The following is a 13,042-nucleotide window of genomic DNA, read 5'->3' on the forward strand; positions in this document are numbered from 1 at the left end:
CACTGTCAGAAAGTTGCATGAAGTGTGTTGAAGCTCATGGGTTTGAGTCTTGCTCTTGGGCTGTAGGTGTGCCTTCTGGGCAGAGACTTTGGGAACAGATTGGGAATTGCTGGGTTGTAGAAATTTTGAGAGATAGTGGTTGAATAAAGGCTGACAAGCTTTCACCTAGCATGTGTTGCTTGAGCACTAACCCTGGATCATAACAATATGTATGTATGTATGTATGTATGTTGGAATTCCCTCAATCCTGCTATAAATAGTTTCTTTCTTCATATGTGTAGATGGTGTTTTTTTGGTGGTATGCCATCACAATGTTACTATATCCTATTTTTGAAGATAGGAGTCCAATGACTAATTTATTGAAGCAAATTACAAACATGCAATTTGAAGAATAATCTACATTTCTTCTTTGTCATATTTTTTTAAAAGTGCTTTTGATCATGAGTTCTATAATAAAGAATGAACAGAGGTGTTTGTATGCTCCATTCTGAAATATTACTGTCATGTCTTTTTTACTTCCTGAGACTTTTCAGATACAGGGAAAGAGGTTATCTCTTTGATATCTAATTCATTTTGCCAGTTTATTATTCTTAAGATTTTCCTTTGCAATTCCATAGGGAGATATTGTGTATTAAAAATTAATAACACCCATATCGCCAACACAGTATAACAGCCATTCTCTCTACTGCCAGGAATTGACTATTTTGTGAACTGTGTTATTTAAAAGGCACTGTCCGCTGACTTGAATTTCCATGTTCTGATAAAAAAGAAACCCATACAGAAAAAAACTAATCATATTGGGTGCTATAAAAGTATGTCTGTTCAAAACCATTTCTGCTTTTTAGAGGGGATTTCTGTACTCCTTTAGAAACCTACAAAGGTCAATTGTTGCAATGCTCTTCAGGTCACCTAGCTTAACATTAACAAAAGTGAGAGAATTGGGGAAGAGGGTCACTATTTTTAGTGGAAAGACCAAAGATATTTTATTTGTGGGGGGAAATATTTGGAAAAAAGGAGATCAATGGTTCACAACACTGAAAGAGAAATTGTTGAAAATTTTGGAAAATCCACCACAAAACAATATATTTTAAGATTGCCGTCATTACTTCTTCATATCTCATAACAGCTACAACATAAGTCAGATGAGCAATGTTGTAATATTAGGATTAGATGGCTTTTAAATAGATGATATAAGCTCATCAGATGCTACTTTATATACTAAGAATGTAATATAAGGAATTGAAGGATAATTTTAATACAGAATCAGCCATTGAAAGGAACCTCAGACATAAACTAGTCATAAAACCTGTTCAATGCATTATCCATTGAGTATCTCTGACAACTGACCGTCCAGCCTTTGTAGCAGCAAGTTCTAATAATCTGAAATTTAAACCTCTTATATATAGTTGTGCCTGGAGACAATAGTGAATAGGTCCAATCTTACTCTGTATCAACACATCCAATACTTCAAGACTGATTTCTTACTTTTTCTGTGGCTATGCATGTCCATAACTTTTAGGAATTTCTTACAGGGCTCCATTTTAGACCCTTCACAGCTGCAGTAGCCCTTTGCTGAACCTGTTGCCATTTGTCACTGTTCTTTTGAATTGTAATGTCCAGAATCGGACACAATACTTTTAATGGAATTTGACCAGGGCAAAATATAATAGGACAATTATTTTCCATGTTTGACTTTATGCACCTGTTAATCCATCCTAAAAGAACATTAACCTTTTTAGCAGCTGTATCACATGGCTGGAGAATGTTCACTTTGTAGTTGACAAGGACACTTTTCATATGTACTTCGGGGAAGGTTAGTGTCTCTCATCCTACATATATGTATGTGTCATTTGTGCCTTATATTTTTGTTGCTTGGATCCAGAGTTTTACATGCCCCCCCCGATCAATTCCATCCAGTTCATTTCATCCCACTACTTAAATATGTCTAGATTTTTGAGTCTTTTCTTTTATCTTAAATATGAGTCACGCTTCTTAGCTTGTGGTGACATTTGTGAACTTTTAAAGAGCCCCCTCCAATCCCTCATCCAAGTCATTGATAAAATGTTAAACAGCATAGGGTATTACCCTGTGGCATTCTGCTCGATATTTCCTTCCAAGCTGAGGACTCATTGGCTGCAATTATTCAGCCAACTATGAATCCAGCAGTTTCTGAGAGGGGACCAGAGGAACAGAGAGATACAAACACCATCACAATGTCTTGATGCAAGCCACACCCCTTTTCAATGAGCATAGTGATAGAGTTTATGAGGTGGTCCTGCTTTCATCAGTCTGAAAAAGTAGCAACAAAAGTAGTACTTATAGAGCAAGGGTAAATACATGCAACAATTATCTCATCTAGGTTATATTTTGCTATTGTATTAAGTAAAATACCATGAGACTGTCCAAGGCTTTGTTGAGGTCTAGATGTTATCATTCCAGTATTTCCTTGCTCTGCTGTGCTAAAATTCTTTTGAAAGAGGTAAGTCTTATCTGACATGATTTGCTTTGCGATAAACCGATGCTAGCTTCTGTTCATTGTAGTATTATATACCAGTGTGCACAGACAAGCTGTTGAGTAATCTGTTTGAAGATCTTATCCAACTCAGACATCAGTAGTTTCCTAGGTCCACCTTTTCCCATTTTTGAAGATGGGAATGACATCCATTATCCTTTAGTCTTCTGGATTTTACTAGTTTCTCCAGGAGTATATTAAGAGTGGTTTACCAATCAACTCTGTAAGTATCTTCAGTATCCTGACCTTTATAGGTTTATAAAGGAGTACAGAAAGCCTCTCTAAAAAGCAGAAATGGTTTTGAACAAACATATTCTTATAGCACTCAACATGATGAGTTCTTTCTGTATGGTTTTCTTTTTGATCAGATGTGTATGTGTATGTGTTTGTTTGTGTGTCTGTGTGTGTGTGCGTGTGTAGCATGTGCATAGTATGTTATGTATGTGTACACTTTTGAGAGCAGGCTACAGAATTTCATTTTTAATGTGTGCCAGTATGACCACAGTAAAAAAAAACACAATAAAGGTTATCTATCATATCATCTATTACCCTCCCTCTCTCTTATTCTCTCTCACACATCTCTCCCTCCCCTCTGTCCCTTGTATGCCACTCAACTCCTAATGATTCTTCAGCCTCACCCAGAGTCCATTGCAAATTTTGAATGTCCATGAGGTCCTCTTGATCCATGAATGGCACTAACTGGCACACAGATTGAAAGTATGCAAAAGCTTTCCTGACCATAACTGTCAACTGCTTTTAGAGTAGGAACTGATAATCTAGGAAGCCCACCCTTCCCAACTGTCCACCAATACAGAAAATGACAGTGCGGTCCCATCAGGACTAAATGTCCAAAAATAGAAGGAACAAAGATCCACAGCTGATCAAACATACTTGGGCTGATATTGAGGTTCTCTCCCCCCTCATCCTGACACGAAAAACCTCCAGTGATTTCTTGGAGACGCATACCTTGATTAGCCAGGAGTAAAGGTATACAACTGAGTGTCTTCAGCATAAAAATATTCTGACTGTGAACTAGTGAATTATATTCTCAATAGCCTGAAACAGATGTTAAATAGAAGAGTTGAGTACATAGAACTGTGAGGCACCTCAAAATCATGTGTTTGGGGCTTAATCTTCTCACCTTATTGATGAGAGATGGAACAGCCATAGAGAAAAAATGGTCTGTAATACAACAATACTATTCTCCCACTCTTACTCCTTGCAGCCAGACCAGAAGGTGGTCAATAGCATCAAAAGTCACAGACAGATCTAGGAGCTCCAGAACAGTTGCTTTAGCCTCATTCTAGCACAGGTGATTGATATGCACAACTAATGCCATCACATTACTACATCCAGAACTGAAACCTCTCAGATCTTCAAGATGGCCCAGAACAAGAAATATACTCCTCAATAAATACTGGGACTTTGCTTTATTGATAGAGACTATAGCAGTAGAATCTTGTATCCCTTCCCTCCTTTTTATTTCAAACAGAAAGAAGGCAGACTCAATTTAAGTTTCTTCTAACATTTTCTTCATTTCCTGGGTTTAATTCATGTTTTGTCCCATTTCTTTTCCAAGGTCTTCCCTGCGGTTCTTTACAAAACCTAAATGAAAATGGCTCTGATAATCCATTTCTTCCAGAGTCCTCTATAACTGCAGCGTGACCATTTTCTTTCACCCAAAAGATACAATTGAGACTGGATGAGACTGGATCTTCCAGGACTCTATGTCCAATAATTATTTGTGATTTAATATCTCATTTTCTGAAGTGTCCTATCATTCCTGGGATAATTTTCTTCTTTAGGACTTCAAATGATTAGATTGGACCTGCTTTCTCTCAGGGTTAATCAAAATCCATTTTTCTGAAGCCCATTATACAATTTCTCTTCTCAGTTCCTCTCTGTGGCTATCACAAATTCAAGGATAAAATGCTATCTTTCCCTCAAGGTGCGAGTTACGTTCCAGTTCTTCAACTAAAAAGAAATGTTTGTATACAGATGAGTTCCAGAATAGAAGACATATTTTCTCTTACTTCTACCTTTAGGCCAATTAATGTCATCAAGAGGACCTTTTTTCGGTCCTCTGAATCTTGGCAGTCAGTTTCTAGATATCAGGATAATTGTTTTTTTTAAAAAATAATTTTTATTGAGCTTTTTAAAAAACAAAACATAAAGGACCAGATTCAACATCCATTCTTCCCATTCCTAAGACATCGGTATATCCCGTTTTGTTTATTGTCATACATACTTTCCATTCATTTTACATTTGCTGTTTCCTTTTTACATTTATAATTCCTATAACTTAATGTTACATACATGCACGCACGCACGCTCACACACGCGCGCGCACACACACACACACACACACATTCATAGATTTTCACGGGTAGAGGTATGAAGGTTTTGGTGTATTTGGGTCTTTTCCCGTGTAAGATTGAGAGTATCTTGGTGACGTTTCGATGAGGTCCCACTCGTCATCCTCAGGTGGTGTCTTCGGCCTTGTGCCTGTGTGAGCAAAACGCTTCTCTTGTTGAAGTTTTAATTATTATGGAAGCTATTGAAATAGAGAAACACCCCCACAAAATGAATAAAGGTGATGATACCTTCCACCTACCAGACATCTGGAAACCAGCCCTGGTAAACAAATGAGCCCCACCCACCACCGAGGCCATTACAACACAAAACAACAACGGACCCACAACCAGCACCAATCAGCACCAATCTACCAATTATGATACAGCCACACATCCAATCAATCCACTTACTGAAACAACGCCAGCACTCCACACACCCCACCAAGATTTAGAGAAAGACGGCAGCTCCGGCCATGCTTTAAGCCAAAAACACCAGCCTGAGGATGGCAAATGAGACCTCGCCGAAACGTTGCCAAGACAATCTCAATTTTACACAGGAAAAGACCCGAATACAACAAGACCAGCATACCTACACTCGTGAAAATCTACGAAGACACACACACACACACACGCACGCACACACACACACACACACATTCTACTTTTATTCATTATTCTTGTTCTCTTAGCAATAATAAAATTTATCCCATACTATATTGTATTCTTTATCTTCTTTATTTTGCATTTTAAAAGTTAATTTGACCATTTCCATGCAGTCCATTACTTTTTAATTATCATGTTTTCAGAAGGTATGCTGTCTAATTTCCAATTTTGAGCATATGTTATTCTTGCTGCTGTCAATATATGTATTATGTAGTATAATTGAAATATCTCATTATCATTATTGCATACCTTTCTCAAAGACATGTAGAAAGAACTCATCCTTCCTAGCTATGTGTAGCACCTTTCCACAAGTTATTGAAGGAATAAAATACTACAGTATTCATCTGTACTGGTGAAAGCAATGAATCATATACTATTTCCATCAGTTCTCTTTTATAAACTGTAAAATATATATTACTAGAAAATTACAAGTAGGACTAGATAGCAATAACAATGGTAAATGGCCCATTCTGGTTATGTTTTACGTGAAAATTATGTGAAGCTATAATTACTTATCATATAGGCAATAGTCATTATTTGGATATTTTCCAATTCATTAAATTAATAAATTAATAAACACTAATATTTTAATCATTTCCTCTGCAAAAGCCACAGAGACCATAGTCCACATTCTATCTATCTATCTATCTATCTATCTATCTATCTATCTATCTATCTATCTATCTATCTATCTATCTATCTATCTATCTATCTATCATCTATCTATATCTGTAGGATTTTCTATCCCCCTAGGAAATATTACTTCCTAGAAACAGTTCCATGAAATCCAGAATCCCATAGTCCTTTCTATTTAATCCTCCATTAAAGTTTCTGCTTAAATACTTCCCTCAGAAAGGGAAAATAAACAACTCATAAGCTTTGAAGACAGGCTGTAAACTAGTGTCCTCTAGTATGTATTCAACAGTTTGTTAGTGTGATGGTGGTTCTGCTATTCAAGAGAAAGTTGCAATAATTATGTGAGTCCTGTCATTGTGACTGAAGCAGGAGTGAAATTCAGCAGGTTCTGACAGGTTCTGTAGAATCAGTAGTGGAAATTTTGAGTAGTTCAGAGAACCAGCAAATGCCACCTCTGGCTGGCTCCAGTGTACGGTGGGAATGGAGATTTTGCAGTATCCTTCCCCTGCCACACCCACAGAACTGGTAGTAAAAAAAGTTTGAATTTCACCACTCGACTGAAGTATTGAACCTTATTTTAGAAAGATAACACAGAATTCCTCCTACTCTGTTGGCTAGAAAGGAAAGAAGGGGACAACATGTGGAAGAGAAGTTACATTTTTAAATGATCCTCAGCATAGGCTCCTCACCATACTACGGCTGCCGTATATATATGGTGTGTGTGTGTGTGTGTGTGTGTGTGTGTGTGTGTGTATCTTCTGTTTTCTTCAAAACATTGTACATTCCTTCAGAGTTCTCGGGTATTGGTGTATCAGCATTGGTGTCTTGGTCCTGATACTTGATAATGTACTGACTTGTTAATTTCTGATCAAATTGACTTAAGTGCTTTGGACCTTCCAAAGTACTATATGCAATGAACTCCTCTAAAATGTTTTTTTTGGGGAGGGGTTAAAATCATATGTTAAAAACAGTTTTTAGAAAGATAGTTTTGGTATCCTTTTGGGTCAAAACCGAAAAAGAATCTTGTGGTCCCTTAAAGTTCACAATCCTATTATTTCATAAGCATTGATGGACCACAGTCTGTTTCATCTGATGCATGAAATGCATCAAGGCCTTTTTGCTTTAGTTATCATTGTTTAAACATTATTCTTGTGAAAATTGGGTCACTTTCATTAAAATATTAGCCTTGACATTATTTTGACATAATATTTTTCTAGCAAATAACTCAATATTTAAAATAAGGCTCCAATTCTCCCTTCAGCTTTCACATGAAAATCTCATTATGCATGTGTATTAGGCACACTATATGTCTTATCTGGGCAATGAATTACATGAGATTTAAGAATAGGGGATCAGAATTAACTCTTGCCACCTTAAGCTGGATTGTACTGTGCACTATAATGGATTGTAATTCTATAATATAAATTTTAATTTTTTTATTAAAATTAGGTGACATAAGGATATTAACATTTAATTAATGTTTATTTAAATTTATTCACACATACTTATCCTCATGCTCCTTAGCTGCTCTAAAAGTACATGTGATTTAGACTCATGCCTAAAAAAAAAGGATTACTCATAGTTATTTTCAGATGCTTAAAAAGAAATGCTCCACATTACAGTTAATCTTAGTGACTAATGCTCTCCAACAATGTACAGCCAGAGATTAAGAGCACAGTGGGAAAGTTAAACTTGCGGGAAAAGTTTAAAACAATTCTGCAGGCTACAAAAGCTGAATGAAAATAAGACAATTTACCAGTGACAAAAATTAGAAGCAAACTTAAATTGAGGCATTTAATTTCTATGAAACATGCCCGTGGGTTAAATTAATTGACACATGGTAGGTTCCCCCTCCTCTTAATTTATATGTATGCAAGAAGTCTAGGGAATTCTTCCAAGAATTAGCTTTCTGTTGGTAACACTGCACAGGAGTCATGTATATCTTAGCACAGTTAAATCACATGTTTGTAACCTGTTCTGTTTTAATGGAATTGTCTGCTTTTAAAAAAAATCTACAGCCTCAAATAACCATGGAAACTCTGCCAAAAGATATATTTGCATTTACAAACTCGGGAAATAAAACAGATGTGCATCAGATTTCATATTCAAATGCATCACCTGATGTTCTCCTTTAGTCCAGTGGGATAACAACTGAATTCTTATTTGGATGGACATCCTTAACTGCCTCTCATAGGCTGTGCTAGATATCCATGTGTCATTTCTGTTCTCCCAATAGATGACAAGAGTGTGGGTTAAATAAAATGTCTATATTAGCAGAATCTCTGTATCTGCGTTGGGAGTGGAATCTGCTAAATTAATATACATACAATGTCATGGAAAATTCCTTAACTGGCAGTGTGCCATCAAAACTGAATCAGTTCAGCCTGTAAATCTCTCCCTACTGCTTCTGGAATGCTGTAGCACTTCATATATAAACTAATAGGGCTGTAACATTTCAGATTCAATTCTAAAAATGTAACTTGAAGTATGCAAGGTTACAAACAAACCACATTCATGATCCCATGGATTGCACAACATTTTTTTTAGAATCAAATTCAAAGCACTGTACTGGCCTATCAACCTATCAGAGGCAACTTCGTTAAATACTAGCTCCAAAGTTTCCAGATAAAGCTAACACAAAGAGAGACATATGCAATTACCTAATGACACATTAGCTGGTCATGCATATAGTTTTTTTAAAAAAAAAATCTGGTTATTTCACTCAAAACAATGTGAGTCAATCAAGCCCTTTATTTTTGTTTTCTTGAAATGTGCCATAACATAATTTCTTGCATCTTCTCTACAGTAGTGGACCCTTTTCTCTTCTCAAGATAGTTTCATAACTTGAGACTACTCAAGCCAAACAGAACACATCAAGCTTTATGTGACAGAACAGAAAATAATCATATACCTATGCTACCTGTGTGGAACTACAAGCATAGGCTTTATCAACTTCCTGTCAAGCCATGAATAGTGGCTGCATCTAGCATGGTGCATCATAAATTGTGTGAGCATGCTCAAGGGCAGTATGAACAATTTCACTGCCCATTATTCTCATTATTTCCATCGCTCCTTTGCTTATTTCTCCTTCACTTTTCCAATTCATCCAGCAAAGCAATATTCTTTTTCAGTCCTCAGCTTTTCAGTCTCAATATTCCTTTCCAAGAACGAACAGAAATCCCTTCCTGTTTTTCTTCTCCCCTCTGAAGAGTTAACAAAAAAAGGACCATCAAAAGAAAATTCAAGACTCCTTGCAGAAATAAAACAGCAATATCTTTGTTCAATACTCAACTTTCTTTTGTGGCCAGCCATGCATAGCAAGGTCAGTTCTTTATAATGGCCACCGCAGTCTGTGAAGGAAAGAGTGAGAGAAGAAATATCTGACTGAATAGCAACCCAAATCATAGATGATCATTTATTCAAGAATCATTATTTGCTACAACATTTACAAGGTAGAAATGGAGTCAAAGGTAGACAAGTTGCATCCCCATAGTTTATACTAGATTTAGGAAGAACTCATAAGCTAAACTGGGCTGGTTCATATAGTTTGAGGATCTGTAAATCAGAATTCCCAAATTGCCTTGAAAGAGAGCCACTTTGGTGTAGTTGTGTAGAGAGCAGGCAGGAAACTAGGAGACTATGAATTGTGCCTTAGGCACAAAACCAGCTGGATGACCTTGGAGTCTCTCAGATTTAGGAAGCAGCCAATGGCAAACCACTTCCAAAATCTTGCCAAGAAAACTGCAGGGACTAGTGCAGGATTGAGCACTAACTCACACAAAGACACAAACAAATAATCAAAGTGCCCTGAAGCAAATCCGGCATTAATGATGACACAGATTTGTAAAATTTACAATACTTACTAATTTTTATAGAGGCATCATGCTACAGTGTAGAGTGGAATGGAGTAATAGCTGGGTTACAATTATGTGAATAATGATCTATGAATGATGAATCTAGCTTCTTCATCGAAGAGTTATGCCATCCAACTGCTTGTTATACCTCCTTAAATCAATGTTAAAATTGCTGAGTCTTCATTAATCCTTTAAAAATTAATCAAATGTCTTACTGGGAGGTTCTTCAGCAATATATATGCCATATTTATATAAATTATCTCTACTAAATACAATACAGAGTCATGATTAGGGTTTGGGTAAGCAAAGAAAAATATTTTCCTTTTCAAAGATAAAACAAAAGCAAATGTTAAAGTCACTACTTTGCTATGTACTTATCTCTTGGAAATGAATTGTTTCTTATTAGAAGAACTTATTATCTTTCTATATTTTGTAACATTCTTCCATAGCTTAAAAACATAGTTTATAAAAGTTGTCTTAAGAAAATTGCTACTTTGTTAAAGAAAGTTTTTTTAAAATGAAAATTGAATAATTATTTATTAGGGTTATGTGAAGTTTCAAACTGAGGATGCAATTCAACAAAGCTTTGATGAAATTATTCTACTGAAACAGATTTGCAAATTGAAGTGTTGACCTAATGAAATCATGAATTAGGTAGCTCTGGATCATTCTGGAGTTTTCCAAAGCACTTCTGAGATCTGATGGCTTTTTTCTGTTCTTTGGGGGATTGTCACAGAGAATATATAACATTGTATCACATGGAGAATCCTAAACAGAGGATGATTGAAGCATATGATGCAATCTTTGACATTGACAGGAACAGCCAATGAGATTAATCATCTCCCTCAACTTTTTGCCTCTCAGATGTCTTTTTGAGGTTGCAGAACTAACATTTTTGGAATCTTCATTCTCATTCTTCATTTCTCAACATAAACTTCTTCGATATGGATAACCATAAGCCCTAACTTTGCACTCTCTTGTCTAATGGAATGTTACACCTCCATGCGGTGGAGAGTGCAAAACACTAATTCGAGATGAACTCATTTCCAGGATTCTAAATACAGACTCATGGGTGCCTTTACTTTTTAATTCTGCTAAACTCAGGCACGTTGAAGTCAGTTGTAGGAAGGAATGGCAAATATTTCTGAAATATTGCCAAGAAAGCTGCAGGGATTAATCTAGATAACCCCAGTAGACAACATAATTTAAAGGTGTATGGGTGGGTGGGTGAGCACATGCGCACACACAGACACAAACACACACTGTGGTAATATGCTTGAGGATATCTAACTTACCTTGGCTGCTTTACTCCTTTCTGTGGTCTATTTATTATAGACCACAAATGATTTTTTCCCATATCAAATCTGGAATTTTGAAGTAGTGGGAATCTAACTGAATCATGTCCTCTACAAATTTGAATTGAATTGCACAGATGTGTTACTTATCTGAAATTTTACATATTTCTTACTTTTAGAAAAGACCTCTATGCATGCATATTTCATGAAACTCTCCAAAGAGCTGAAGATGATAGCCATATATTGATTTTCCAAATACAGTTAATGGAGTGATATGAAACTATGGATTTTCCAAAATGAGATTCAGATTTAGATTCAGTTTGACTCAAATAGAAACAAAAGCCACCTAGGCCTGATCACACTATTCTTAATATTCCTAGAGAACCATCTACATCATATAGGTGTGCAATGATGTGAACAGTACAAAAAAAGCAATTTGTTTCAAGTGTGGAATAAAGTAGTCTAACTTTGGAATATTATCTTCTGATGGAATATCCCAAAATGACTATGCTCCTGTGATAAGTAAAAAACTTGGAAGGAAGATTCTGTGAACTATACAGAAAAAAATGTTATTTATTTGGAAAACATATAAGGAAAATTGGGAATATCAGCAATCCCTACTTGCCTTATTTTTTTCTCCCTGTGCCAACCAAAGCTGGTATGGAGGGTTTTTTAATGGTAAGTGTAATTTTCACAATGTGATTTTTTTTTAAAAAAAAATAGGGAATTTCAAAACATTTAAAAAGTTTCTGTAACAAGGGAAGAACCTTGTGTTCATTTTCTCAGCTTTTCTGCTAAGCTTTTGCAAATTAAGCAAAATATAGATCAAATAGTTTCAATGTGGGAAAATATCATTCAGATGCTCAAACCGCTGAATTCTATTGATCTGATCCAGATTTCAAAATCTGCGATGATAACAGGGTTAGCACATCATGCAGTTCAGATGCTTGATTTGTTATTCTATTTTGATCAGGAAGATGTTCTGAAACAAAGGTGATGGGGAGGGGGGGAAGAGCTGTCAGGTTCCCCTTGTCATCAAAATATCATTATCTGGTTAAAGATAGATTAGAAGCTATATGCACAGTAACATGAATTTTCTGTTTGAAATGGGTATTGGATCCAAGTACATTCCAAGAGGACTTGGACAGATTCGAGCTAGACTGACAGTGATTCCGTTATTGTCCTGGCTAGTATCTGAATTAGGGATTCCCAAAAAGGTCAATGCAACTGCTATGTGAACAGATCTTCTCTGATATGTTGTAGTTATACATATAACAAAGAAGCAGGTTTTCTTTCCCTTCCATATACTGCATTCTGAAGTTCTTACAGGTAGGGGGTTGTACCCTGCTTACTTCTCCCACAGTTTCATTACCATTTAGTTGGGGACCTTCCAATGAATCTCCTGCAAATAAAGTTTCTTCTGCTTGGGATGTCTGGAGCTTAAAATTGTAAACTACAGGATGATAACCTCCAGGCTTGACTATAGCCATGTGCTCCACAGGAATGCTTTCATGATGGTCCAGAAGCTTCAGTTAGTATAAAATTCAGCAGGCTGGTTAGTCTGGGAAAAACACAAAGGGGCCATATTATACTTATGCTTGAAGCACTGAACCGGCTACTAATTTGTTTCACAAATTGTTGATCATTAGCTTTTGAGCTTAGAGGGAATAATTCTTCCTTCTATATGAACTCCATACTTACTGAGATTATTTGACGCAGTTGTTATAA

The sequence above is a fragment of the Thamnophis sirtalis genome, unplaced genomic scaffold (genome assembly GCF_051295495.1).
Source record: "Thamnophis sirtalis isolate CommonGarterSnake01/CBP01778 unplaced genomic scaffold, rThaSir2_p1.2 scaffold_1, whole genome shotgun sequence".
Taxonomy (NCBI): Eukaryota; Metazoa; Chordata; class Lepidosauria; order Squamata; family Natricidae; genus Thamnophis; species Thamnophis sirtalis.